This window comes from Corvus hawaiiensis, chromosome 2 (assembly GCF_020740725.1).
Source record: "Corvus hawaiiensis isolate bCorHaw1 chromosome 2, bCorHaw1.pri.cur, whole genome shotgun sequence".
NCBI classification, from domain to species: Eukaryota; Metazoa; Chordata; class Aves; order Passeriformes; family Corvidae; genus Corvus; species Corvus hawaiiensis.
This window is the reverse complement of record NC_063214.1, coordinates 28,584,243-28,606,871: the sequence shown is the minus strand read 5'-3', so window position 1 is coordinate 28,606,871 and position 22,629 is coordinate 28,584,243. Positions and strand designations below refer to the sequence as shown.

At 48.7% G+C, this 22,629-nt stretch overlaps 1 protein-coding gene across 4 annotated transcripts in view; it reads left to right on the top strand.

The window, feature by feature from the left end:
- The first annotated feature begins 1,991 nt into the window (after positions 1 to 1,991).
- The window catches only part of BOC (BOC cell adhesion associated, oncogene regulated), a 54,987-nt gene continuing 34,349 nt past the window's right edge, over positions 1,992 to 22,629 (top strand). Inside the window, exons 1-4 of one of the 4 annotated variants that reach the window (XM_048293970.1) lie at positions 1,992 to 2,443; positions 12,171 to 12,276; positions 12,392 to 12,488; positions 13,191 to 13,359. The gene's annotated coding sequence lies outside the window, so the exon portion shown is untranslated. The other 3 variants (XM_048293969.1, XM_048293971.1, XM_048293968.1) reach the window with 3 other exon arrangements.

Sequence of the window (22,629 nt, the reverse complement as noted above, 5' to 3'; positions counted from 1 at the left end):
AATTTTGTCTGGGATCAGAGAGGGACAGGGCCAATACGGGCAAATTGGTAGCTGAGGATCAGGGGGGCCCTGGCATCTCCAGAAGGAGATGGGACCCCCCCACCCCCCAGCCATGGGGCTGTGCTTGGTCAATGCCCAGAGTAAAAGTTTCCTTGTGCCTAAGGAACTGGGGTTAATGAGGGGGTTTCAGCTTTCATACTGCTTCAAGCTTCAGACAGGCCAGTGGCATCCAGAAGTCAGTTCTGGTGGGGAGTTTGAAACAAATGCGTGCCAGCCTAGAGCAGGCATCCCCAGTACAGCAACAAGAGAGCTTCCTGAAAGCAGGACTGCCACTGGCTTGTCCAGGGATGCCAAGGGGACATGGTTGCACAAGCCAGCACCCTGCTTTGTCCCAAGGCATTTCTTTTGGGAAGCAGGTGGGAAGAACAGCACAGGAAGGGCACTGCCGCATCCATCTATTCCCTCAGCCGCAGGGATAAACAGGGAATGTAATCCTGCAGGGCTGCAATCTTTTTTTCAAACTCTTTAACAAGCCCTGGGGCACTTCTTCGCACAAGGTAGCTCTAATTCTGCTCCCTCGCCTTTTTCTTCCCACCTCTGTAAGCCTAAAACCAGTTGGGGCTAATTCAATTCCGGCTTTAATTTAGGAGAGTTTACGACTGCTTTAAATTAGGAAAGCAGTGTTTTTCAGACAAGGCAGGTGCTAGAGGTCTTAGCACTTGTAAAAATTAGGCCACTTAGAGGGTGTCTACATATGGATTTAGCACTTGAGGGGTGTGTTACTGAGCAATATAAGGAAAAACTTGAAATCTTCGAAACAATTCTTTAAAAGATAATTAGACAACAAAGTTACCGTTTCAGAGGAAGGAAGTTTGTGTTTAACCTGATAAGTCTTTGTGTTCAACCTGATAAGCTTACCCATTGAAATGAAAGGTGAAGAAGCCATCAACACACATTCCCTTGGAACTCAAAAAATCCTACAGAAAAATCAGTTTTAATCTTTTCAGCACCCACGTAATAAAGCAAGGAAGAACCCCAAATCCAAATACAAAAACACCAAATCCTTTGCATCATCCTTATGTTCTCTTATGTGTGAGAAATGAGTAAGCCAAGAGATCAGAACTCTCCTACAGTGCCACTAAGCAGGAGTAACTCTGAAACCCAGTGGTGACATGATGAAAAATTTCAACTCTTTCACCTTCTTTGAAGACTGAAGGACTTCACGTTTAGAAACTACAGATCATGCTTGTCATCTATGCTCTTTTGTACATGGCAAAAAGGTGAGAAACCTATCCTGACCTTTCAGTGACAGATTTGTTTCAAGATAGTCTTTACTGAAGGGCCTTGAAAGACCAAAGATTTCCCTGCACTTCTAGGTAAATTTAAGTTTTGAGGCATGATTGATGCAGGGAAATGCAGTTACGAGGAACTGGTTTGGTTTAATCTTAGGGAGTGCTGTCATTGCTTCTCCTGAAAATTTGTGCCCGAAACACGTTCCGTGAGAGCAAGCACCTGCCAGGAAGGGATGGTTGGAAGAAAAGACCTTTCCATCCTTCTGGTATTTATTACAACTGAGGACCGCCGAGGATGGGGCGGGATGGCCGCCCAGGAGGGGCGCCCGGGGAGCTCCGGGAGCCGCTGGTGCCACTCCGGTGTGCGGTGCCAGCCCCGGAGCCCCGCGCCCGGGCGCCCCGGACCCGCACCCCTCACCCCGCACCCCGGGCCGGCGGGGCCGCCTCCCCCGCCCACAACAAACTTTTCGTCCCAACTTTCCCGCTTCCGCCGGGCGGGGAGCGTGGGGCGGCGGGGAGCGGCCCTGGGGGTCCGCGGCTCCCGGTTCGCCGTACCGGGGGGACGGGGATGGTGCGAGGAGGGGTACGGCGCTCCACCGCTATCCGGCTTTGGGGAAGGGGTTTTGAGTTTTCTCCCTCCTCTGGCTCCTCCTCTTCTTCCCTCCTCCTCAGGGGGAGGGGAAGGAGGGAGGCTCTTGGGGCAGGAGTAGCTGGAGCAGGGAATTGTTTGGGAGTTCAGTCATCCAAAAGCCGTCTCCCGTATGGAGGGTCTGGCTTCCCGCATCCCGGCGCCTCTTCCCTCCTCCTTCTCCTTCTCCTTCTCCTCCTCCTCCTCCTCCTCCCGCCGCGTCTGAGCTCAGCGCGGCCCCCCATCCCCAGCGCTAACCCGCAGAAAAAGCACAACCACTACCCCCAAACCAAGGGCCCCCCCACTTTCCCCTTCCTCCAAAATAGGCTTTCCCCCCCTCTTTTTCTCTCCTTTTTTTTTTTTTTCTCTCTGTGTGTGTGTGTGTGTGTGTGTGTGTGTGTGTAGTGAATTCCCCGCAGATCCGGCCTGGAAGTTCCCAGCTCCTGGAGTTAAGCCTCTTTGTTGCTTCCCTTCGTTTGGGGCATCTTTGTGTTTCCCCCCGCCTGCTCCACTGGAGACTGCGGTGAGTGAAAGAGAAGGGGGCCCGGGCCTGGTGGCCCTGGCGAGGGGCTGGGAGGACGCACGGTGGTGGCGGGCGATGGGGCGCAGGGCTTTCGCCCCATCCATCTTCAGGCAGCGGCAGAGTTCGGGAAGTTGGTGTGGGGATGTGAGGAAGGGGGTCTGCCTAGGGATGTAGGAGACATGACAGGGGAATAGTGGAGACCCGCTGGTCCCCACCGGGACGGGACTTGTTTTCGCGCAGGCAGGTGAGATGTGGGGGGCTCGGATGTTTCCTTCCAGCTCTTCCTCCTCGGCGGGTCGGCCAGAACTAATGGTGGGCCCATGGAACGCACACGCTCCGCGGTGCTCCAGGGCTCGCCTGGAACTTCTCCCGCAGCCTGGTCCACGACCTTGCCCCGTCCTCACTGCCGGCTGGGCGAGGAGGGACGGTGAGCAGTGGAGAGAGGGAGAAGCTGTGCAAAATAAGCCGCAGATCCATCCTCCATTGCTCGAACTCTTGTCAAAAGCTGCTGGGAGTTTACAGGCAAGAGCTGTCTCTGGCAGATGCGAAAGCATTTTGGTTTGTGCTCTGTGAAGGGGCTGCTGCTGCTGCAAAGAAAAGCAGGGATGGGTAGTTTGTTAGTAGAACTTTTGTCCTGTTCTGTGACCGTAGAGTTTGTAACCGTGGTGCAAGGATTAGGAGCGATTTGGGTCAGGGGAAGTAATTTTCTGCCTGGCAGTGGGATGTTGTAGAATTTGTGCACGCGTGCTTCCCTGCTTGGACTGCAACTTTGGCAGGTCGTCTGGATGGTGACGGTAAATAGAACATGTGCTGGGGAGAAAGCAGGGTGCTGAATCTGTAGCCATGTCCGAACCAGACTTTTTGAAGTGCTCTGAACATACTAATACTTACTTTGAAAAATAATAATAGACTTTAACCAATACCCCTGGCTGGCAAAAGGTACTTAATACAAATCTATCTTTGGGCATTTCCCCAACTAATTCTGGTATCCCACGTGTTATTTCACTGGCATTGTGTGAAAGGCAGTTCACGTCTATTAAAGTTGGGCTTTTTTGTCCTTGTTTGTTTTATAGAAACTCTCTTGACCTCTCTGCAGCATTATGTGAGTGGGATAACAGGAATCCATACACACACTCAGCACCCGCATGTAATTCCCAGCATGTCTTAAATGTTTTTCTTGGTGCCCAATTCTCTTAATTTCTACATTGCTACCGTAGTGTCTTTTTGATATGTTCATTTGCAATCTGTCATTAAAGTTTCTTTTCCCATGGGCTAAAAAACTACCATGGAAAATATTAGAAGAATGTGGGCGTTTTGTAAGTAGAATTTTATCTCAGTTTTCTTTTGAAACTAACTGACTCAGTGTGCCTACAATTAAGAGGAGGGTTCCTCCATATTTATGCCTATGTACTTATATGGCAGACACTTCAATTTAATGGGTTGAATATTGACGTTCATGGCTCAGGGAAGGATTTCAGCAGAAACACATCATGGGTTTGCAGTGAAGATTTGTTCTGTTTATTTAAGTGACCTAAAGAAATGAAGGTGAAATAACTTCCCATGCTACTAGGAGTCACGTGGGGATCTCCTGAAGTAAATAGGACAACTAGGAAGAGCTGTGAGCTCCCTGCAGGGTGCATGATATTCTCACAAGAAATAAATGGAGTTTTTTCCCATGTCCTTTTCTTAATCCTCCCCTTCAGATACCGTTACAGGGACTCATCCTGCGTATCCCAAGCAGAAGAGGTCCCAGTAGGTGTTTGCTGTGAGGGTTGAAGTCAGACACAGTGCAGTCCTCCCTGCTTCCTGCTGGGGAATGTGAGGCAGGTTCATCAGAATGGTGCACAGAGGTCCTGTGCAGATGGGAAAGGCAAGTTCATTTTTCTCCCACTCATACACACACACCCCCACAGGACCTTTATTTGAGAGGTAGCACAGTACAAGTAACTACCACACATTTCTTCTCTGCTTGGCACAATGAAGAAGTATTAGAGCTGCATAATTGTGCATGTGTGTGCTCCAAACTAGTGTGTAAGGTGTGTGAGTTCTGTGTATCCCTGCAATCTGGAGAAGGCAGCTTTTCTGTACTTTGTACTGGCATGATACAGAAGCACAGAGCGAGAGGTTCTTTGAGATTGCAAAGTGAAACCCAGTGCCTGGTGTTTGCAGAGGTCTTTCCAGCCTGCAGGGTGTGAGACTCCTGGCTTGGAGTTTTGCTCCCTTGAAGGACAGGTGAATCATTGCTCAGTCCACTTCACTCCATGAAATTCTTCTATATCCTCAAAACTAGCAGCAGACAGGTCCCTCCAAATCTTCACTACCAAACTGGCAGCCCTGCAATGCCTTCAGGATGCTGATATAGCTCCTGCTGTCTGACTGGGGCCAGCAGAATTGCCTCTTTGGGAGCCAGCTGGAGCCTCCTGCAGAGCAAGAAGCATCTCGGGAGGGGCTATGAAGCAGGCAGCCTGCTGTCCCCACGCTCCACAGTGCTGCAGAGGAGAAACTTCCTTTCCAGAGTTAGGAAAAGTTACTCATTTACGGCAGACCTGAATTTTTGTAGTTTCTTGTCATTGTTAGTGAAACACTTGACTGAAACACCACCAGATCTACCTGCCAGTGTTTCCTGGCCTCTTCCTGAACAATTATTGCTGCTTCTACCTGGGCTGTGGGAGGGAACATGGATGACAGGACAGGAAAGGCACTTCAGTTGGAAGGATGTATTCGGATGTGGAGATGTTTGAGCTGGGTCTGCAGCCCATGCACATGCCTTGTGTGACCTCACGTTTTCTCCACAGCCCTGTGCCTTACTGTTCCCATGCAGAAAATGGAACTGCACCCTGTGCTGGTGGGTTGAGCACTGGGAGGAGGGGCAGATATTGCTGTCTGTGTTGACTCTTAGTAGCTGACCTGTACCCACCCTCCTGTCTCTCAGAGCAGAACTCAGGTGCACTGGGGGGGACCCTCTCTGTTGTGCTCACCCTCCTAAGGACTGCCACAGGGCTGGAGAGGCACCTCTGTGCCTCCAAAATCGCTCTCTTCCCAGGCAAAGGCAGACTGTCTCCCAGCACTCCACCTTGTGTGCCTCATGAAGCAGGGGAGCAGTGACAGGGAAGAGTGTATTGGGAACCATGCTTTTTGTTTTAGCCCAGGTTGGCCTGCAGGTGGATTTTCAGAGACTTGGGCTCAGCTGGGCTCAGTTTAGTCACTCAGCCTGCATGATGTTACAACAGCAGTAGGCCAAGGTAACTCCAGGTTAACAAAAGTTCCTTTGGTAGTAAATAGTGGTGGGTTGTTCATTTTAATATCCAATGCTGAGTGCCTCAGAGACATGAGGCACAATTCCCTTGGACTTCTTTAATGGGCAAAGGTGACTTTGATATATTACTGCTGGTGTGTTACAGACCAAGGCTTGCAAATTTCTTGGTTTAAACCGTTACCTCCCAGGCTAAAAATTTGCAGTGTGAATTCTGCAGTTAGGCTGGGATATCCCACAAGGAAAAAGTTCTCTTGCTAAATCTTTGGAGACTTCCTGTTTCTGGTTAGACTGAAAACATCCCGAGGGAAAAAACCTGCTGCTGTGTATTTTGGTGCTCCTGTGGTCAGTCTCAGTTTAAGAGGCTGTTATGTATTCCAGTTCCTAGGCCACAAGAACAGTTTAAGGTGAATAATGACTAAATGAATTGCAGGTCCTTAGGTAGAATGGGGGTGAATATCATCTTTCAGGTTTCTAAATGTACTTTGGGTAATTGTTCAACAAAGGTATTGCAAGCATCTTTGTCTGTTTCTTGATACTGGGTTTAGTTCCTCTTGGCTCCAAATCATACAGCATCATGTCTGCTGCTTCATTGGCTGAACGTAGTGCTTGAGGCCGGTTTTCTGGAGGGAATGCTTGCAGAATGGGAAGCTTTCAAAATTTGCTTTGTATGCATATTTGTGCATAAGTCTTCTAAAATCTCTCCACAGGAGCATGTGCTCCAGCAACACAGCTGTTTGAGTGTCCATGGGAAGCTAAGACAAAAGGAATATGGAGCAGTAGAAGCAAGTTGGCTGAAAAGCTCAGAAAGATATTTATTGCAGGGAAAAGAAACCACTTGGTGCTTACACAGTCCCAGAGCTGCTGCAGGCGGTGCAGAGCTTTCTGCTTAAACAGGGAGCAACAGATCCCTGCCCTGAGGATGTTACATGCTCCTTTTATTAAAATGGCCTCTCTTCCCTGCAAAAGGACAAATGGGATGGGAGGCTCAGCTCTGCCTGATGGAGTTGGTAGCAGAGCACCTGGACTGGGTGCCTGTGAGGGCCTCTGAGGGCTGCCATTGTGTGTTGTAGGAGCTTTTGAGTAAGAGGCAGTGCCAATTTATTTTGGCTCTAGTGGCATTGATGGAGAGAGATGTGCGTCAGGGAGCGTGTGGGACGTGCTTGAGCTTCTTTGCCCTCCTTGTGGGCAGTGTGCCAGCACAGAGGTGAGAGCCAAACTTTATCCTTGCTTTCTGCTCAGCTGCTCTTGAGCTGTGTCCAGTCATCTTCCATGAGCAGCCATTAGATGTGAGGATGGCAACTGCGCCTTGTGCCTGTGCAGAGTGTTGGAGGATTGCTGGGCAAAGTCCAAACCACACCACAGAGTGTTACCCCTATGGAAACCTACCGTTGTCAGGTTCGCAGAGGTTTTGGGCTGTGGTGTCTCTGTATTTGTGTGTGAAAGCCAGATGGTGTTTTGGAAAGAGGTCATTTTTCATTAACTTCTGTGCCTGGCATAGGCAGTGAATCTTTCACCCCGAGCCCTGCAGTGGCAGTGCTGTTTTGGCTCTCTCAGGTCCACTCTGGCAAAGAGATTAGCCAGCAGGTTGTACTTTTATGCACAGCCATAGACCCAGGGCCCTGCCAAATGCGAGGATGTGTTCACTGGTTGTAATGTCAGCGAGTCTGAACAAGCTTTTATATCTGAAGACTGTGCATCAGGCCCTTCTGCTGCTCTTTAAATCACAAGTGCAGGGGAAAAGGGTGTAAAGATCCCTGTCAGAACTGTGTCGTCAGCTTTCAAATACCAGAATGAGGTTACTTTTTATTTTTCTTTTAGTTGACAAAAGGACAGGTTAGACAGAGCCCTGTGAATTAATGTGTTGAGTTTAGTGTGGTTTAGAAAGCCTGTGGTAATACAAACATATTGAAGTAGCCTTTGAGAAATATACTGCAAATATGGATACATTGGCCTGGAATACAGCATTTATTTCTAAAATTCAGCTTCTTCTGATAATGTCACTATAATTTATCCTGGTACTTTTAGGGAGAGCAGCTACCTTGCTTAGTGATGCCAGTGTTTCAGGGTGCAAGCCTGGGATGTGAGGGCAGCTGCATTTGATTGTCTACACCACAGATTTCCCCCCAGGCTGGGGCAAGCTGCTCTTTGCCTCAGTGCTCCACCTGCAAAGCTAAGTGGGACTTCCCTGCCTCCTTGTGGTGTTGAGGATAGCTCTGCTGGAGATCAGGAGAGACCATAGATTTGCTGGCCCTCAAAAAACCTCTTGGATAAGGACCACAGTTGGTTTCAGCAAAGAGCCTCCTGCAGCACTGACAGCCCAGTGGGAGGCTCCTGTGGTTGCCTCTGGGGACGTGTGCCCCTGCTCGCTGGGTGGATGTGGGCTCTGTAGGGGCTGCAGGATGCTTTTGGTTTGGAGGGCAGGCTGGATGTGCAGCTATAGCAAAGGCCCCCTCTGAGCGTGACCCTTGGGGAGCCTCGCGTAGGTAGCAGCAGTGCAGCTGCAGCGAACTTCTGGCTCCAGCCAGTGGTGGTACAGAGAGGCCATTGTAATCCTCTGTGCTGTACAGTGTACATCTCAACAGGCAAAGTGGCTCCAGGGTTGGTTGTTTCCCCCCACCTCCCCCTTCTCCATCCCTTCAAATCTACTTTATGAAGTTCCTCCCCTTAAATTGAAAATTTGGCCTTATCTTCAAAGAAGCCCTTTAGTGCCAAGCTTTTAAAGGTGGGAAGGAGGCGAGAGCAAAAACATCACATCCATTAACAGCCCAGTTGCCAGAGAAAATGTTTTTTAAATCATAATCTGAAACCTTAGTGTTTGGGAGCCAAAGCTGAGATTGAATACAAGTATGGGCCTTGTCCCTAGAGAGTCGCAGCGCTGGGAACATGCTGGCACAAAGACAGACCGTGGAGCGCGGATTCTTGTGCATGCACGCACACAAATAGACAATTATTTGGAAGCGAATAGTGGCCTGGATGCTGAAGAAATTTAATCTAGTGCCTTCTGCCCCAAGTTGCTCCCTGAGCTGTAGCTGATGTGGAGAGCATTCTCATTACTCCAGTGCTCCTCTGGATGGCAGCCCCCTCTGGAGCAGGAAGATTCCTGCTATTTGTTGGCCATGGGTGGTAAAAAGGACTGGCTGGTCCAGCTTCTTTAGAGCCTGGTGCTGTCAGTGAGAGATTTCTTTGGGGCCCCTGAATGGTGATGGGCATATGATTTTTATGTTTTATTTCTCCAGAAGAAAGCTGCTTGTGTAACAAACCCAACCAAGCACTGTCAGATTGAAGGGTTAGGTGTGAGTCCCAGTGTCAAGAGATATTCTCAGAAACATGCTGGGTGGGATATTTCAAAAACACCTGGGCTGACTTTGATGATGTGGTGAAGAGCCAATGAGACTTGGGCATTGAGAGACCAGACAGCTCCCCTCCTCACTTTTCAGTACAGGCTCACACTTGGTGGGTGTGCAGGATGGTCCCACTGTCACCACTGTAACAGCTGCCCACTGTAGTAGATTAGTCCTGACCATCTACTCCTGCATGGAAGTGGACCCTATTTCATAAGTGGCTATCAGGCAGATCTTGGCTTGTGAGCAGTTGAAGTGCAGCTTCTAAGCCAGAGTCATCTGGGCAGAAGGAGAGCAAGATGGCCCAATTACCCAGTTGTAATGGGGTTTGAATCCCATGAGGAGCACCCCATGACTAACTTCTTCTGGGACCTTATGGCATGGCCAGCCAGACCTTGCAGGAGGAGGGCTTGATATCTACTAGCTCTTGAGTACCTGTGGGGACTTCCTTACCCCTCAGCTGGCCAAGCAGGATATCAGGCTTATAGCTTACAGGCATTTCTGGAGGCTTTGTAGAGTGAGACAAGCCTGTGAGAAGCTGGTGCTCAGAGAGCACCTCAGAGAGGCATGCCAGCTGCTTTAGATGTGTCCATCATCACTTCGTCACTCTGACTTTGCCCTTGAGGTGTCTGGGACTGGCCTGAAGGGAAAAGATGTTTGCTTTCCAGCAGATGAAGAGCTGAGCTCCTGGTTCCATGCAGCTTGTGCCTGAACACCTCTGTAATGCTGTAGAGAAAGAGTCCAGGGCCACGCAAGGACTGGTTGCCTTTGAGGACCTTGCTGCTCTGGGTGCCTGAGGTACTGTAAATGTTGCAAGAGTAGTTCAGCTAATGTCACCCCAGCTCCAGATCCTGTCAGAGGTGGCTGCCCAGGCAGCAGAGAGGAAGAAGTCTTGGGGTCATGATCAACTATGCTGGATGACCATGCAGCCCATTAGTTTGATGATGGATGCTGAGAAAAGGAGGTCAGTACCAAGGTACAGAGCTGGAGCTGCTGGAGCCTGGGTGTGTTTGCTGACCCTACTCACCTCTTGGTAGGGAGGTATGGAGCCAGTTTCAGGAAGCCTTAGGGAGGAGTGATCTGGTTTACATGGCTGCAGCAAGACAAGCCAGCCCTGTGTCTTAGGACAGGTACCAGTCCTGCAATACTCCTGCTCCCACTAGAGTTGGCTGTCCTTGCCTGGTATGAAATGTGCTGTGGAAAATAAGAAATACGGGCTGTGGGATCCTGCTGATGGCATCATGAACCCTGTGGTCTTTTGTGGAAGGAAGAGTCTGCTACTTATATCATGTAGCAATTTAAGCTGGAACATAGTTGCTAAATATACAGTTGTCCTGTTTTCCTCCCAATTCCCTGGGCTGCAGATTTGGGGAGAAGGGAATAGGAGCACAAAGAGAACAACATCAAGAGCAAGTCGCAGGCTGTGTTTATCATTGAGGCCTGACCCTATAATCTCCCTGGGGATAGCTTTGGACATCCCTAACCTCTGAGCCACTTGAAAGAACCACCTTTAAAAAAATTTCCCAAACTAGTGACCAAGCAAATGAGTGCAAATTTCCTCAGCCACAAAAATGTGACTATAACCCAGTTTTTGCATAGCTTCAGCACTGAAGATAAGTACAGGTTTCTTGACTCTCTGGATGAAGGCCTGAGAAAGGCCTGCTGTGCCATCTTCCTCCATCACCATATTCCAAAACCTAAATTATTATTTGTGTTACAGTTGTGTCTACAAGTTTTAACCAAGGCTGGGAGACATCTATGATAGACACCATGTTAACTTGTAGTGGGAGACTGTTCCTACATCCCCATTCAAAACAGTGAAGCAAATGCGGAAGAGGAGATAAAAATAGAGCATGAGAAGGACATGTGTGCCTTGGAGTGACTTGGCAGGTCAGGACTGGAGCTAAGTACAGGTCCCATGTTGCCTGGTACTCAGTCCCATGCTCCATCCTCCACCTTGCCCTGCTCCTCAGAAGAGGTCGAAGTCGAGCATCACTAGATCTTGGTTGAAAGTTGTCTGCCTTGAAGCTGGGAGTTGTCCATAGCAGAGTCTGATCTTCCTCAGCCCTTAGCTCACATCAGTGGCTACATGAGCTCCAGTGAGTGGCTTCCCAGAGGGGCACTTGGCACTGCAGCTGGTGTTGGTAGCATCCTGCTGCTGTGCATGCCTTACATTGGGGTAGGCAGCGGGTCTTGCAGAGCTGGGGAGCTGCAGGGGGAGAGCAAGAGCTTGTGGCTGCAGGGAAAGAAAAGGAGCCAGTTACGTCTTTAATTCTCTCCTGTCAGCCAGTTTTCAGTTGTGGCATCATGCTTTGAAAGATAGCTGGAAGAGGAGAGTGCCAGTGTAATAACAGTGTTTTGCTTGCAGCGTGCAATCTCAAGTAGAACAGTATCATTACATAAATATTTTGTGCCTTCTTTCTACAGGGGGTCTGGGACTGTGCTTCTCCTGCTCTGGAGGCATTGCCTTTCAGTGCACAAGCCAAGAATAAACTCTAACAGATGCTGCTAAGGCCAAGTCCATGGCTTGTGTTGTGCCCAGGTGCAAGAGGAGACGTTCAGATCTCCATGGTCAGCAGAGGTACCTTACACTGTAAGGAGGTGCAGGAACAGCAGGGAGGGACAGCAGGGTTAAAGAGAGTTGCTCTTCCTGAGCACGTTGAGCATGTGTCTGGGGACATGCAGGGGTACCTGAATGCTAATCTGACCCCTGCAGGCACAGGCAGCCCAGCAGGGAGCAGCTGTGTGGACACCAATGGCAGGATACGAGCAAAACCTGGCTTGATGCATTAACTGGGAACTATCTGTCAAGGAGGATAGGATTGCTTCAGTGAAACCTGGGCAGGTTCCTTCCCCCATCCTTTCTGGTCTGCCTTGGAACACTGTTCGGGACAGCAAGTGACAGCTCAGATGCATCCTCTTCTGGTATCTATTTGCAAAAAGCTGTAGGCAAACTGTCTTGGGGGGCTGCTCAGGGCCATGCCCTACTGCTGTCTGAGTAACAGCCTAAACTGCAGTCAGAGGCTTTTTGCTCAGAGGAATGCTTTGAAATATATTGGTTTTAATGGCACTGTGTTACCAAGGGCTCTTTGTGTCTTAAGTGAAGAGATGACTTTGCTCTACTCTGCAGGAAGAGGAGCCTATCTGCAGTAGGACTCCTCCATTTTGCAAGTGGTTTGATGTGCTCTCTGCAAGCAAAGTAATTGAATTCGAATTGAGAAGAGATCTCAGATGAGGTATTTGTGCCCTTGCAGTTTCTTGCTGGCTCAGTCAGTGCCTTGGGAGTGGAAGAGTGGTGGGAGACTTCAGACAGCTGCACAGTTACGGCTTTTTCTTCTCTGTCGATCCCAGGTGACTCCCTGTGCGTGAAAGACTGTGAAGAGGCCCCAACATAGCTGCTGCCTTCGCTTCTGTCCAGCTGAATTAGACAGGGCATGGGATGGAAAAGGTGTTAAAAAATGGGTTTGTGCCACTCATCCATCCTCATGCTTACTAAGAATAATCTCTTCCTCTCTCCCAGCACACAGCCCCCTTTCAGTTTTGCCTCAGACCTCACAATGAGAACAGGATTGAAGCTGAGGCCTCTAGCATGCCCCTGTTCCCTGCATGTGTGCTGCCTCCCAAAGGATGTGGGTGCCTCTGCCAGGTCCTCGCACCCTCTTTTCTCCCTGTTTTCTGTCTTTAACTTCCCCTCCTCTGCCTGAGGTCCCTGTGCTGCCAGCAGCAGTTGCCGGGGCTGAGAAGGGCTTGTTGGGCCATATCCTGGGTACCCCTGCCCTTACTTGTTTTGGGGAAGGCTGATAAGGAACAACTGGGGGTGCCTCCCCAGGCACCAGCCCACTGCTGCAGAGGTGTTCCCAGCCCTCACCAACCCGAGGCAAGTGCCGAGCACTGGCGTGTCAGAGCGGGTCTGGGGAGCCCTTGCCCGGGCACGGTGGCTGCCTGCAGACACAGGCAGGGCTGCTGCCTCCCCACAGGTTATTCTGGAGAAACACCGGCCTCGAAATGAGATCTGTGTCTCTCCTTCCCTTCTTTTCCCTCAGCTGGTGCACTGGGGCTTGAGGCAACATTTTCAAGTCCCCACCAGCATTTCCGATCTCGCAGCGTTCTGCAGGCTGGGAGGGTTTGATGCTGATCTGTCTCCTTACAGGCAGGCAGAGAAGCAGCGGACATGGCGTGTGCTGAGGTGCCAGCATCTGCAAGGGGCATGTAGGAACCAGGCCAAAAAGGCTCAGTGAGCTGTTAATGAGCCACAGATGGTCAGCTTTATCTTGGAGCCTGCCGATTTGGCCTTCTAGAGCTTTCTGCTGAAGAAATATGTGAGTAAAAGCGGGTGGTAGGTAAGAGTTGGGAAGGAAGACCCTAAATTAAAGATCCTTAGACATATATGGGGTCCTCAAGAGATCATCTCTGCTGGAGGCTCATTGTGTTTTTTCTGAAGGTCTCCGTAACTGCTTGTGGGCTGCAAAAAAGAGACTAATTTTCCATGGAAGAATTTTATAGTTGATAGGTAAGAACAAGCAGAGGTTTATCTGTGGCTGTTACATAGGAGGATCTCCAGAGGCTTTGCTGGAGTACCAAGCCCCAAAGGCTGCAGTGGATGTGTTCCCCTCTTACACAGGGCAAGATGCTCCCAACAGATGTTTGTTATCGGCAAAGTAAAGCAGAGAAACAGAAAAACTTCAGCTGGCAAGAAATGCAAGGGGAAATTATAATTGTTTCCCTGTTGGGCTTGCAGAGAGAATTCTTGAAGCTGCTTTCTGTCCCACTGTAACATTTTATGTTTATGTATCTCTTTCATGAGGAACTATTAAATCCTGCAGCATGTTGTGGATGTGACTATATGAGAACAGCTAGTTTTACCCATCCTATGGGAGAGTGTGCCAGCTGCACAACTGGATCTAAAATCATGGAGCAGCATTTTCACAAAACTGAGTGCTTTTCTTCCTAAAAGAGTTCATAGTATTTTCCAAGTTAGGAAGTGGTCAATAATTTCCCTAATGGTAATTCTGAGATTGTATTTCCCTTAGATAGGTGAGTTTTCACAGTTGCTAGAGGGAGGGGAAAGACCTTATTCCTTTCCACTTCTAATGCTGCATTTGTGGTCTGTAGCAAGTGACAGTATTTAATGTAATGTAGAGGGTAGGTACTGCCTGAGCTGATCTACAGATGACTTTGCACTGAACAGTGAAAGGTTTTTTGGGGGGTATTTAGTGCTATGGGACAGTCACAGATTTCCCTTCTCAAAGAAAGCAATTAGAGATAAATGTCCTTGAGACAGAGGATGGCTTTTGTAGAGCACCTAATACTGGGTTCTTAAAGGAGTCTCTGTAAAATAAAGGAATCTAATACTCCTTATGTTCCTTTACTGGACAGTAATATAGGATTTTTGGAAGATCCAAAGAGTTCTAGATTTTCTTTTTTTCCCCTGGTAGACAAGCAAATGTCAGGGGTTTGCTGTGTCCTCCCAGAACACTGCTGGGTGAGTCTTTGGAGAAGACAATCTGATCTTTTCTGTTGAACATTTGCTAATACCTCTCAAGCAAAGGTGCTTTCTGCATTAAAAAGGCTTTCTAAAATGATAAGGCAATTCACAACACAAAAGCTTCCTAGTCCTTAGAAGAAGAGGTAGACTTCTTCAGTTAGATTATTAGCATTTTAGACTTAGGTTTTAAAAATGTCTTAGGCTGAGCAGAATACGTTGATAGATGGAGAACAGATTAGAATCTCCTGTTCTCACCCCCAAAGCCTAGGAGCTGGTGTCACTGTTTATTCCTGGTCTCTTTACTGCTTACAGTTCTCTCCAAAAATTACTAAATATATAAAACAAGGATTGGGTTTGGGGTTTGAGGTTTCTTTTTTTTTTCCTTCCCATATTCTAGGCCAGACTCTGACCACAGTCATGTATTTGTTTTTTTTTTTTCTCCCTTAATTCCAAATGGAGTCACATAACAATAGCCTGGAAAAAAAGTACTGGAAATGATTTGTTCACGAATTTATTTCCTTTTTTGGGCTACAAGGAGTGGGTTAGCATTTGGGTAAGGAGGCTGGGAGCTCCAAGCCATCTCTTTCAAGGTTGAAGAGGGTTTAAATGGGAACCATCCTGGTAAAATGAGAAGTACTGTGGAAAGGCAGCCTTTCTGGGGCAAGCATTTCCATTGCTCCATGTGCAGAGCCTCATGCTTGGGGCACCTTTTCTCAGCTGAACTTTATTTGCTATTTATGTAACAAGGTCTAAACAGGCTTTGTCTGCCACGGGCGGGCAGGGACTGACTGGAAGAGAAATGCTCCTCCCGTCTTGGGCTTCTTCAGAAGTGGGTGATTGTTTTCTTTCCTTAACAGTCTGCTAATAGGAGGTAGTGGGTGGTGTTGTCTTTCTTATTTATTTTATGTAGGATGTCATGACAGATGGTGATTTTGACTGTTGTCCACAGCTGCAGAAACTGATTGCTTTCTCAACCAAGCTATCAGCTATGATGGAGGCATCAGAGCAGGATGATCTGTGAAGGAGGAAAGCCTATCAGAGACATCAGAGTCCCAGCTGACCGTGTTCTGTCATTTCTGTCCTGAAGAGCAGGAGAAGTATTTTGCAGACAGGGTTAGGAGATACGTTTTCAGTATCAGGATCTTTGGGTCTTGGGAGGTGACACCTCTGATTACAAGGAAAATTAAAAGTCACCAGGTGGGACAGCAATGAATATGTGATTGCTGTGCTGGTCAGGACGGTGGTTGTTAAAATATCAAATAGTACAGGCAGTGAAATCTTGATATTTTACTGATGGTTCAATGTGTTTGGTCCTTATGGGAGAGAAAGCAGAAGCAAGTGGAGCTTATGCATACTGGAGAGGGAGAACATAATCTGATAAAGGCTAGACCAGTCAGTAAAGTTTTCAGATCACAGGAAATTTCCTCGAAGTATTTATTTATTTATGGCTTTGCTGAAAAATTTTCAACCAGCTGTGTTTAAAAATATAACAGTAATGAGATACTTAAAAAAGGAGTTAATCTCTCCCTCTCTTTGACATGCTGCAGAGCACCAGCTGTAGCACAAGCAAGCCCTGGGGAATCCAAGTGGCCTAGCTGTTCAGCCTTCGAGCCAAAGTCACACCTTGGGAAGCCAAACCCCAAGGGAAGCACTGGCCTGTGGCAGGTCATGAGGATGCTGGAGGGTGACCATTTGCTCATCTTCAAGGGGCAGCAGGTTTAACCTGCGGAGCTCTTCAGCTGCCCAAATCTTCTCAGTTCTTATGGACCCCAGCCACTTGTTCTCAGGGCAGCAAGACCCAGTTTTGTCTGAAATATGGGGAGGCCTTGAACTGTCTCTGACACCCCTGATGGGAAAATGCTGGAAGGAGGAGGAGGGGAAACCAAGGGCTTTTGTACTGAGGGAACAAAAAACATGCTCTGTGTGTCCCTGGGTTCAGCTATTACAGACTACAAACCAGACTGGGTTTTTCGTTTTGCTTTTAAATGCTTCTTTAGCCAATGCGATTTTTTAAAATTATTTTTTTGTCTGTCTCTTCAGGAGACAGAGCCAGTCTGGGACTCTTCATTTGGCCCATCCAGCCTATCCACAAAGCATGCACAAGCCATCTTTCCAGGCTCATTTCCTCTAGGATTCCCTATGGCTTTGCAATGGCCAAACCTTTGTGTTTGATGTCAAAGGTGGAAAGGGCAAGCTAGCTGTGCTGTGTCCTCCAGTCCTGTGCCAGTGGAGCTCAGTGCTGGGTGCAGGAACTCCATGAGAGTAGTGAAAAATGTGTGTGGTGATTGGCAGAAATTGTTTTGAGGAAGCACGTGCCTCCTCCTCTGATGATGGCATGGCACATGGTGGACTGGAAAAGCAAAGCATGTTAGTTTTGGTCCTGGGTGGAGGATTGTGGGGAGAAGTCTTGTCTCCTCTGGGCCCACTGGTTTCAGCTTCAAGATGCATATCACAGCAGAAAAAATCTCCTCTCCCCTGTTTCCTTTTTCCACCGCTGGTAGCTAATCAAGATTTGGTTTTAATGACTTCCCTCTACTCTCTCTGCTTCCTCTCCCCCTGCCCCACACATGCCTTTTTTATATTTTTTTATGCATTTCTTTTTGGCAGAAGTTGAAACACAAGAAGCATTTGGACCAAGATGAAAACAGTGGAGGAGCATGTTGGGCAGTGCAGTGCTTTGTTCTGAGTTCAGGGGGAGACGAGGGGAAGCGAGCGGGGACGGGATGTCATTTCCCAGATGGGGACCCTGCCAAAGATGTTCTTGCTTCAGAAAGCAAGGAGTGATTTTTGAGGCTGTACCACGTTTAACCCTTCGTTGACCCGCTTCTGCCATCCAGGGAAACAGCAAAGGCCTGGACCAGAAGTGGGATGGTGTTGTGTTATGTGGCCCAGGTGATGTGAATGGTCTCAAGCCAAAGTCTGCTGTTGTGACTAAATGCTGTCAACAGTTGGAGGTGCTTGTTCTCCTGTTGGAAACCCTAATGAGTGGATTAGCAATCTGCAGTTGTTTGAGTGAGGGTCCAACACTACTGCAATTGCTATTGGAAAAACAAGATCAGCATGTTCCTTAGAGGTGTTAGGACTGCTATGCTATCTCCTGCCCTGCCAGAAGCACCTGGTCAGATTTGGGATGCTGCTGAACTCTGCTTCAGCTCTTCACATTCCAGGGCAGGGAGCACTTTTGCCTTGTGATGCTTGGGAAACACCTTGTCTTGTGACCAAAGGAGCCCTGCACTGCTGGGACCACAGCAGCAGCAAGCCCCAGCCCTAGGTAGTTTGTGGTTGTGCTGGGGACCACTGGCTGGTCATAGCACTGGTTCCTTCTCTCTGTTTTGAGCCAGCCTCCCATGTGAGAAAATTGTAAGTTTGGAGGATATGGGGGGTGTAAAACCTCTATAGGCATGTATTTACTGCCATATTTGTAGCTCCTTGGGCCTTAAATATTGCATTGTGTGTAGGCTGCTGATTTAACTTCCCAAGGGCTGTTGCACAGTAGGAAATGGAGGGTGAGGATACAGGAGGGGAGCAGAGGAAGGAAAAGTTAAAGCAACTCTGCCTCTTCATTACTATTTCTTCCAGGTTATAAATACTTGGAGCACTTATGTCAGGACTCTAGAGGAGCTCATTTATCTCCTGATGAAAAAACCTCAAAGGTTTTTGTCTATGGTACTGGACTGTTTCTTGGTATGGAGGTTTGGCCTTTTAAATCTGGATGGGGTTCTCCTGTGGAAGGCCGCCCTCTTTCCTCAGAGTTGGAGTAGACCAATGCTGTATGCATAAAATGCATCAAGTCCCTTTTTGTCAACTCAGACAGAGTCACTATTCAGCACAACTAAAACTGCAAGCCTCTTCTTCATTAGGACCAGCAACCTCTCTGGCCCTTTGATCTCTCACAGTCTTTTTTCTCTAGCTAGGAGGATGACAGCTTTCCTAATCCCCCCATGAATCTCCTGAACATAAACACAGTCTAGGTACAAAGGTGTCAGTAATTTTGGGCTGCAGAACCACAAGCTTCCTCTTCCCATCACCTTTGGCTGCGGCATGAGAGTTTTGGATCACTTGTGCAGAATGCAGCTGGCTGCAAACACATCAAGGGATGGTTATACCAACATTACTGTGGGTGCATCCATGGCCGGTGACTAACAGAGAAGGGATGCATCCAGTGCTGGCCTTGAAACATGCCCTGTATCTCTCACACTTCTTTTAGACAGCCAAGAGAGGTCTGATCTATAGGAAATGAGTATAATGCCACTCTGGTATCCTCTGTTGGGATGAGGCGTGGAAGAACAGGGGCGTGTGGACAAAAGATGCATGTGTAGGATTGCCTGTGATGGGTTTCAGCTTTATTTTTGACATGTGCAATCTTGATTGCTTTCCCATGGAGGTCAGCAGACCTTGTTGGAAATTCTATGTGCATGTCTTACTGCACAGCATGTCTAAACTTGCATATTTTTAATCCATTTTCTTGGATCCTTTAAGTCATCCAGGTACCCTTTCCAGCAGTCTTGTGAACCAGGGGAGGGAAGCACTGACCGATGAATAGGGACCTGGGTGGGAAGCAGAGAGCAGCGTTTCCCCTCACTTGCCCAGTGCCACTGAGCACCCTTGGCTTCAGGGCTGGGATCAGCTGGCCTGCCCTCAGGTCTTTGGCCCTGGTCTCTGCCTCCTCATAAGCACAGTAAATACCGCTGCAGGGTTCTAGGTAAAGTGGGACTAAAATGCATAGTACCAATAGCTGTTGGGTGTTGCTCATTATCTTGGAGGACTCTTTTCCACCTGGACTTTGGCTTTATTTCACTTGCCCAGGTGATTGCATGTGTGTGGTGCAGGAAGGTGTCCACTGAACCCACACAGACTGCTGTACCCACAGCTGCCCAGGTCTGCAAATCTTATCCTGGATGAAAACATTTTGAAGGTGTGAATTGCTCATTGTTTGTCCATCCTGGTGGTGGGTCTTCCTGAAGTAGTTCATCCTTTTGGCTGCACTAGTGCCTGCTGATGGGCTCAGCTGGCCTGTGACTGCTGATCATGGGGTATTTGCAAATGGTGCCACACTGGCTCTGCTACTTCTCCTTCTCTGTTTACTAAGTTCTTGGCAGCTGGATGTTTGAATATTTGCTTGACAAACACTTTCCCTGCAGTCTCTGATTACAGAAAGTTTAGTCTGACAAACCCCAGTGAATTATCCTGTTCTCTGTTGTCAATGGTATCTCGCAGTCTCCCTTAACCACAATATTTTGTGTGTGGTGCAAACTCATATTTTCCCCTTGTTGCAATCAGCATGCCCCTCCCTGCTCTGTTCAGTTACCGAGGCAGTATCCCCAAGATGCTGACATCTGTATTTTACTAATCCAAAAATCCTGGGGCTACCAGGAAGCAGTATGGATAATAACACTGCATACCTGTCTAGCACCTTTCATCTGAGAATCTGAAATTATCTGACTCACATTCATCTCGTTACTGCTTGTACCAGCTGGAGTTTGCTATTCCAGTTTTTGCAGCCTGGAAAGCTGAGACACAGGGTAAGGGTATGTTTTGTCCGATAGAGGAGGCAATTCCAGAAATGTGGCATCATAACCTCCAAGACTATGAGTTTCTATCCCTCTCTGTCTTGCTAATTTGCCTCTGAAAGGGAAAGAGATCAGTGGGATGGTTGGTTTTGAGCAATGCTTTTTTGCAGGGATCCATGGCTTTATTTAGTGTCTCAGTAAATTCCACCCAAGAACAAAAAAGCAATTGCAGAATTTCTCCAAGGTAAGTTACCTTCCTTGGCTGTGGTCAGGGGTCCATAATGTAGTTCTCAGGAAGAAAACTATCCAAATATTGTCTCTTGTTGTCAGTTTGGTGGTTTGGAGTGATGCTGAGGGACAAGTGTTCATGGTTGGCCTGGATGGGTGAAGTTCTTACTGTGTTTCAGGGGTGGTAATGAGACTTGTGAAAACATGTCTGCAGGTGTCTGGGTGGTCAGGCTGGGCTGTTAATCCATCCAGCTGCTGGCCTGTTTTGGACAGGGTCCAAGACCAGGTAGGACACTGCTGCTTTTCTTACAGCCTCCAAACACAGCTGAGGACCTTCCAAGCAGACCTGGGCTGGTTTATGGTTTTGGGTGGAAACCACAAACAAACCACGTCAAATTGCTGGATTCTGCCCCAAACCAGGCAGAGTGCATAGGCTTCTATTTCATTTTGCTTGGAGATGACTGGAAGAGGTGGGAGAGGGAGGAAAACCTGCATGGATCCAGTGTTGATGTAAGGCTGTAGGTGATCCATTCCTAAAGCCTTCAAGTGCCAATTCCCATGGCTAGACCAGACTGATGAGGGAAGAATAATAAATAATACCCGAGCTGACATCTCCTGGGAGCTTGGGTTTAAGAGGAGGGATATTTTGTCTGAAACCCTTCCAGAAAGGGACAGTTGGGAGGGGGATTAGTGTAAATGTGGGCCTTCAACATATGTAATCTCAGCTGAGGTGATGGGGCAGTTGGGTCAGGGTTTCCTGTGCTGTGGGGCCCTGAAGCATAGTGTTCACAGGAAATAAGAAACCCTAAGAAAGGGGGAGAATTGCATGCCCCGGGGTGTAAAAGTGCATTTATTTTTCACGTGCTGCATCAGAACACGCTAATTTTTGCCTGGGAGGGAGGGCAAGTGGATGCAAAAACAGTCCAGTTCGCAAGGAAAGGGGTGGGGAAGTTCGATGCCAGATAGCTCAGAAAAGGTGGCTGTAGGACTGTCCCCCCCTCCACTTTGGCGCAGGGCACGAGATGGGCGCCCAGCCGTGCAGACCCTCCAGCGGGCATGTGCCGCGGCTTTGTAAGGGAGTCACGCTCTCCCCTTGAGCCCAGGGCACCCCCGGCTCCCCACTCTATCCCCCTTCTCACATTCCCTCTTCTCCCATGTGCTTTTATTCATTTTGCAAACAGTGTATGCCAAATCCGACTTCACAGCTGGCTCTGCTCCACGTGTTTGTTTTCTATGCCTGCGCGGCGCTCGCCAGCTCTGCTTGCGCCACGGCTCAGAGGTGGAGGCGGCGGGGGGAGAGCAGGGCTGGTGGGGAGGGAAACGGGAGCAGGCTGCTGCCTGCCAAGCCCTTATTTGTTTAAAGCTTAAGCCTGTTTGAGAGAGCCTTTTTGGAGTGAGGGGTAAGTGGCAGGGGTGGGATGTGGGGGAATGGAGAAAGTAAACTGTGCGTCAAGGAAAGCAAACTTTACAGCTGGAATTGCTGCTGATGCTTGTTGTGTGAAAGGCCTGGGGAGGGGCCTTTGCCTCTGTGCTCGGGCTTTTAGCGTGGGTGCGACTGTGAATGGGCAGAGGTGAGAAGCGGGAGCCAGTGGCCAGTCTGTGCTGTGCCCGTCATCACGGGCGCTGCTGCTTGAGGAGCACTGGCTGTGGCACTTGGCAGCGTGTCCTAAGAGCTGGCTGGGGCGCAGGCAGGTGAGTCTCCCTTGCCAGGCTCTGAGGCAGCAGCATTTTGCCATCCTTTTGTTGTGGAGCATCCCCTTGTTGACAGAGAAACCATATGCCGGCCCTGCCCATCTGTCTGTGCAGGGCTACGTGAGGTCTTGCTTCATCACCTGCCATGTTTGGCTGACTGTCCTCAACAGGACCATCATTCTTGGAAAGGCGTGTTTATTGTTGTGATGGTAAATGGGGCAAATCACATGCAAACACAATCTTTAAAAAAGCCTAAACAATGCAACCTTCTCCTGTTTCATCTCTGGGAAGAGGGGAGATCTGTCACCCATCCTGAGACCCCACTGCAAGTGTCTCGCCCAAGATTTTTCACCTCGGGGTGGGCCCTGTGGGGCTTTAGAGCAGTGTGGCAGCTGCTGATCATGGCACAATGAGGGCTCTGGCTCAGCCCATCTGGGTTCTGGCACTCGGTGCTAGTCCCCACACCCCACCTTAGGCATTTGGCACCAGAGTATTTTCTATGGACAGTCATTTCTGTCCCTTTGTTTTGCTACCCTTGAGCTTCCTCTTGTGTTTTTTGGAGTAGTGACATGTCTTCCAGGGGAAATTTGTCCCAGCAGAGAGTTCTACAGGCTTTTGACCTGCTCCCATAATGAAAATGATTATTGTTAGTGAAAAGCAATTTAGTGACAGCT